This window comes from Octopus bimaculoides, chromosome 1 (assembly GCF_046866305.1).
Source record: "Octopus bimaculoides isolate indiv1 chromosome 1, ASM4686630v1, whole genome shotgun sequence".
Taxonomy (NCBI): domain Eukaryota; kingdom Metazoa; phylum Mollusca; class Cephalopoda; order Octopoda; family Octopodidae; genus Octopus; species Octopus bimaculoides.
Window position 1 is genome coordinate 90,717,292 of NC_142928.1, and position 7,500 is coordinate 90,724,791.

The following is a 7,500-nucleotide window of genomic DNA, read 5'->3' on the forward strand; positions in this document are numbered from 1 at the left end:
AAAGTAAAGATGACTTTTTAACCCAGCTTATGATCTGCAGCTTTTACATGACTATCACTTTTATAACTCTTCTCAGAGAAAAGCATCCTCGTGACATTTGGCATTATGAAAAGATTTATCTTTACAGACGAGCAATATATAGAAAAACAACACTATTTGCATGATTGACAGACATATGGTTCGTTCAGGTGACGAAGATTTATCCTAAGTTTGCTCTGTTTCATGTATCCACGGGGACTAAAAACACTAGTGTTATACAGAAAAACTAGGTGGCAAGTTGAACATTTAAAGATCTCATTGATATCTACGGAGTTTTTATGTCGGTTATTCGTTTTAATTTTGCATAATTAATACGATTCTCATCAAAATGTGTGGACGCATCCTTTACAATTTTTTCCTCATCAACTGTAATAATGCTTTCCGCAGAATATTACTTTAATGCGTATCAGATTTCAGGCAGTTCTTTGGGTTTTAAGGAAGTTTTTTCTTTTTTTTTTTTTTTAGGAACATTATTCTATAAAGTATAGACTCACTCATCTTCCATACCATCTGCGTAGCCTGCCCTCCTCAACTTATTACGTCGCAAGAGAGCTTCTGCGCTTACAGCATTCGTTAACTCCAAGACCTGAGCATCACGCACATACGAGTACTTTTTTCTGTCTTTCTAAGAATTGTGCAAATTTTTCGATGATACTTTTGGTGAAAATGCCGTAACTGTTTCATACATATGTCGAAGTCAGGAAACAAGCAGGGTGTATTAGTTTGACACTCAGGAAGAACGGAAAAGTCTTTGGCACACACACACACACACACACACACACAAGCGGGGTGGCTGAAAAGTGAAAAGTTCCTGGCTTTAAGGGTATCGTGAAAGACCTGGTTGGAGGCTCAATCTTCCGAGTTCTTTTACAGGGCTTGGAAACACTGAAGGGCCGCTGCAATAAGTGTGTGAATCTGAGAGGTGAATATGTTGAATAAAATAATAATTAACTGATCCTCCTGTATTTTCTTTTACCCGAAACCTGGGACTTTTCAGCACCCCCTCGTAAACATAGATATATATTAATATATTATATACTGTAAAGTACATACATATACTATATGTGTGTATGTGTTTGTGTGTATGTATGTATGTATGTATGTATGTATGTATGTATGTGTGTATGTATGTATGTATGTATGTATGTATGTGTGTATGTATGCATGCATTCATGCATGCATGTATGTATGTATGTATGTATGTATGTATGTATGTATGTATATATACACACCCACATACACAATTGATATATTTGTGTGCATGATGAATGTGCGTGGCCTAGTGGTTAGGGTTGCTGGGCTCACGATCATAAGGTTGTGGGTTCGATTCCTCGATATTACAGCGTAGTTGTTTCCTTAAACAAGGCACTTCATTTCACGCTATTCCAGTCTACTCGGCTGTAAGTGGGTACCAGCCAGCTACTGGAGTATCCATTTCTTCCTTTAGGTGTCACATTCAAATTGTTTCACTGGATCAAAGGTAGAAGAACTGGGAGTGTGTCTTTGCTCACGACCACATAAGTACCATAAGCAATCAGTGAAAGTACAGCACATTCTGCTAGGCCGTACTCGATTGCGCGTGACGGCTATAGTTTTATAGATAGACGGACAGATAGATAGACAGTTAGGTAGATATATAGATAGATAGATGGATAGATAGATAGATAGATAGATAGATATAGAATTATGCATATACGTATATGTGTGTGTGCGTGTTAATACATATACATACATACATATGTATGTGTATGTATGTATGTATGTATGTATGTATGTATGTATGTATGTGTGCATGAATGCATGCAAACACATACACATATATGTTATTTCTTGCTCTGTGTGGAGGAAGTGTAAGTGCCCACACCCTTTGTAGGCCACTTAGACCGATGCAATCGGTGTCGTTTATGTACCCCTCGAACCTTTGAAAATCAACATCAACGCGAAAGACATGAGCAGGGCGGGAACTCCAGTGGGGTGCAGTTTAAGGAAGGAAGAACTCGCTGCATTGATTAGTGCGTATCCAATGTGTACTTGAATACAACAAACGTACTTCAAAGGGACAGAGACTAGTAAGCGAAAATCCCTATATAGAGGAGGCGTGAACCCGGCTAATTCTGATGAACAGAAACCATTATAACACCAGTTCAAGAATCAGATTGAGGTTACAACGCACCTGTGGTGGATAAGAGACTGCGGATCATGTTTGTGAGTGATTTCATACCTATCTGTAGTGTTGTCTTTTTGGGGAGATGTCGACGAGAATATCTGTGCGGTCAGATGTACCGCCATTCCAGATCTGAAAGTAACAGTCCATTGTGATCTCTGCCCGGGTATTAAAAGCATTAATAATTACTAATTTCAAATTTTGGCACAAGGCCAGCAATTTCGGGGAAGAGGTAAGTCGATTACATCGACCCCAGAACTCAACTGGTACCTTCTTTTTTATTTAATCCCGAAAGGATAAAAGGCAAAGTCGATCTCGGCGGAATTTGAACTCAGAACGTGAAGACGGACGAAATGATGTTAAACATTTCGCCCGACATGCTAACGCTTCTGCCAGCTCGCCGCCTTAACAGCGTTAATAATTGTTGAAAGATGAGGTTTGTTCTGGCTCTGAAGGCAAGAGCTAGTCGGTGGAATGTGGTGGTAGCCATGCTAAAGATGAACTTTCACCACGAGAGATCATGTGTGCCAGTGAAGCCCAAATTTAGAGCAAATAGTTAATGATCTGGGTGTGCGCAGCTTATAATGAAAGGGAATAGGGCATAGCGACGATGTTTCCATGATATGAGTAACGATTTCGTTTTTCTTGTTAAAAAAAATGGACGATATTCAAAGACACACACGTGCCTGCGTGTTTCAGATATCTATACGTATGTATATGAATATGTGTATATATATATATATATATATATATATATATATATATATATATATATATATATATATATATATATATATATATATATATGTATGTATGTATGTATATATATATATATATATATATATATATATATATATATGTATATATGTATGTATATGCATATATATTTGTGTGCGCGTGTGTGTGTGTGTGACGTTTTTGTATCAGGTTCGCAAGATTCTTTATATGAATTCGTGTGTCAGAACACACGAATAATGAACAATGACTCTCCCTAGACACAACAAAATATACATATATACATACATGCATATACAGTGAGAAAGGGATTATATATATATATATATATATATATATATATGTCGTTGTTGTTGTTCAAGATCAAAGTATCTTTGAACTCGCTCTCCAAGCGAAGGCGTCGGGAATCTAATGACTGGTTTCTGTTGCTGCATGTGCTTCATTATTTTTTTAAATTTTACTTATATGTTTTGCTTTGTTTCGTTTAATTTGCTATTTTATAAATGTTAACTTATTTCACAAACAATAAATTCATGTTTGGTTGAAAACCTTTTCATTTTTCTTTTATTTTATACATTCGTTATTACGTCGGGAAATATGTATTCCTGTAAGACGAATATGCCCATCACTTCCCACCATTCCCCACGTAATAATATTACCTGAACGACTCAAGTAATATGATATTGCTATTATTGTGACTTATCTTTTCGGGGACTCGGCACACTGATCTTGTTATTCTTCTGGAGAGGTCGAATATTTTGGGGTCGTAACCGTTTTATGAACAGTCTCCTAGCCTTTAGATGGCTTTAGTAGAGTCCACTATGTTTCAAACATTTGGATTATGTCTCTCACGATGGAGTTAACCTCTTCCCGCTATGTCAAGAGCTCCAAGAAGGGAAAATCATCGGCGCTGTTTTACTGCCTTCAAATTAATTATTTCTAATTTTAGTACAAGGCCAGTAATTTTGAGGAAAGGAGTAAGTTGATTACATTGATCACAGTACTCAACTGGCATTTGTTTTATTGCTCCGAAAGGATGGAAGACAAAGTCGACCACGGCGGTTTGTGAACTGAGGACGTAAAAAGCCAGAAGAAACTGCCTCTCAACGGTAACGATTCTACCAGCTCGCCGCCTCCTCCGAAATTATACTAAATACACACACACACACTCACATACATACATCTATCTATGTACATATGCGTGTGTGAGTGTGTGAGTGTATGTGATTACACATATATGTATGTATGTATGTGTGTGTGTGTATGTATGTACGTATGTATGTATGTATGTATGTATAGTATGTATGCATGTATGTATGCATGTATGTATGCATGTGTAGTATTTAATACATAACAATGCGGAGTATATATATATATTCATATTATTAAGAATCAAATACCTTACAAATGTTTCAAACGTTTATGTATAGAAACAGTTGTACAGTTGTGTGTGTATGTGTATGTGTGAGTGAGTGAGTGACTGAGTGTCCGTATTTCGTATTTGTGAATACTCCACGTAGCTGCACGACATAAAAGAGAATATAATGATGATGACGGGAAGCGCATCTTCCTATAAAACACTGATTCAGGTAAACCGTCCAACCCGTACCACCATGGAAAAGTAGATGTAAAATTTTGTATCAGAGAAACGTTTTCTCTGATACAAAAATCCCCAGTGAAAGCAATCCACATTTCAATGACCGCAGCATGTTAAAAATAAATGTACACATCTTTATTCTGATCCTCGCTGCTTCGTGCGCGTATATTAAATTAATTTCAACATGGGCACGTATCAGCACACAGCAACGAATGTATTGTTTGTTGTTTTGTGTATATTATATATATATGTGTGTGTGTGTGTGTGTGTGTGTGTGTGTGTGTGTGTGTGTGTGTGTGTGTGTGTGTGTGTGTGTGTATAAAACAAATAATAAATGAGTATATGCATATATACGTACAAGTATGTGCATACCTACATCTACCTGTATATATAGGTGCATATCTGGGTACAGGACATTGCAAACAAAATGTAGACAAAAAAATAACAATAACCAGAGTACAGAAAACATACAGGCCACATAGAGAACATTTTCCTTCATCAGCTACCCCGATTCTAACACAGGCGTTTCGAAGAGTTGCTCCACATTAGATCAAATGATCGAGGCGGGAGTCTGCCACTGAAGAGACGAAATTACGAAGAAACACGGTGTCTGATAGTCTGCTGAAGTCACTTAAAGATCAGCTTCATGTGTTTAAACATATAAAAGTTTATAGACAGAAAATAGCTGCAGTGAATGCCTCTCACGTTCCAGTGGTAGAAAAACGCGTTAAAAATAAAAGTACACGTCTTTATTTTGATTCTCGTTACTTTTATGTTTGTGCGTGTGAGAGAGAGAGAGAGAGAGTTGGGTGTATTATGTGCGTGTGTATGTGTGTGTGTTTGTGTGTGTATGTGTGTGTGTCTACGTGTCTATATATTGTGTAATATATGTATATGTATATGAGTATGTATGTGTAAAATATCAAAATTGGTTTAAAGGATGTTGAAAGAACAAAACGGAAAGAAATAGTAGAAGGTATTTGACGTTTTGGATGTTAGACTTTCTTCAGAAAGAAAAGAAAAGAAAATGGAAACATAGGAAGAGGGAGAGAGGGTATCTAGATAGATATTTATGATAACAATAACCATATTGAGACGCGGAAAGGCAGGGTTAAGAACCTGGGTGAAGGCCAATATATGGAGCAGAGTCAAGAAGAGAGATTGGACGGGTGTGTAGTATATATATATATATATATATATATATATATATATATATATATATACATACATATACGTATGTGTGTACGCGTTCGTATGTGTGTATTCCTGTGTATGTATGTATATATATATATATATATATATATATATATATATATATATATATGTGTGTGTGTGTGTGTGTGTGTGTGTGTGTGTGTGTGTGTGTGTGTGTGTATGACATATGTATATATATATATAAATATATATATATATAAATATATATATATATATATATATATATATATATATACATACATACATGCATGCATGCATTCATACATACATACATACATACATATATACATACATACATACATGTAAATGCGTGTAGAGAAAGAAAGAAAGAAAGATTATCGTTTTTACCCAGAAGAGACGAAAATGTTGGAAGTTAAGACCTTGGTAAAATTTGAACACAGAATGTAAAGGAATCGAACAAAATATAACAAAGTGTTTAGTCCGGCACTACCGTTTCAGTCAATCGACCACCCTCATAATTCTAAAGCTCAATTTGCCGTAGAGACGCAGTTATAACCAATAAAATCGATATAAATATTCGGTCACCGAATAATATTTTTGTCGAATATTTTAGTGGTAAGCCCATGTAGGAATTGAATTTTAGGAGAGAGAAAGAAAGAGAGAGGAGAGAGAGGTGTATATCATTATCAGAATCGTTACAGAGTGGGTGTTTAGTTAGAGCTGCTTTTATGTGCTGAGTTCGAATCGTATAGCCGTGAACTTTGACGGTCATCATTCTTGATCTCGATAAAATAATAAAGGGCGATTTATAATAATATAATACATTTTAAATGTGAATGGAATCATAATGTGAGAACAAAGAAGAATGCGGTTCTTGGCTGATGCCTTCTTTAACGATGATAGAAGAAGGATGATGGTGGAGGCTATCCCAAGCTAGATCAGACCCCAGAACTTGAAGCAGCATAATTTTGTCGGAAACTCTACTGGTGTAGCTGTCCATCTTTCCCAATGGGCTAAAATTTGACTCAAAAGTACTCGCGCGTAGACACACACACACACACACACACACACACACACGTGCACACAGAAATGTAAATCGACGATGCAGCTTCAATGTGGTCATTTACTCTGCTAGAAAAAAAAAAGCTGTCAAACCTGCCCCCGTTTGAAAATTTGAACGATGCAATGAATAAAGTAGTCCCTGATGTACTGTCAGAGAAAGCGAAAATAAAACAAAAACAAAAACAAAAAAAAACATGGATCACGGCTGGAATGCTTTGATCAGGACAACTCGATCAGAAATAACCTTGGGTTAAACAACATTGACAATTCATATATAAGCAATAGAACTCGATAAATACTTGCAAAAATATAAACATAAACCTTAAAACGAATGCACAGTGCATGCTTTTGAGTGCGTGTGTGTTTTTGTATGTCCTCTCTAGTCTGTGCTTGATTTTGTGTGTGTGTCTATTGCAAGCTAATTCAAAACCTTTCCTGATGCAACCACACAGCGAGTAACCAGTTCTATCGATCGATCCTTCATAAATTAATATAAATTTGAATATATATATATACATATTCATCCTAAGTGCGTGTCTGTTTGCGTGAGTGAGTTTTCGGCCACGTATTTATGTGCATGTTTTCGTGCATTTACACGCGCACACACGCACACACGCGCGCGGGCGGTGGGGGCGGGTAGAAATGCACATTCAGACAGACATACATACAGTAACATGCGTCTGTATCAGTTTGTGTGTATGTATGTGTATGTGTGGGTGGCTGCATG

At 36.5% G+C, this 7,500-nt stretch overlaps 1 protein-coding gene across 4 annotated transcripts in view; it reads right to left on the bottom strand.

The window, feature by feature from the left end:
• The window catches only part of LOC106874234 (5'-nucleotidase), a 380,910-nt gene that overhangs the window by 331,049 nt on the left and 42,361 nt on the right, over positions 1-7,500 (bottom strand). The gene's annotated exons all lie outside the window — the stretch shown is intronic.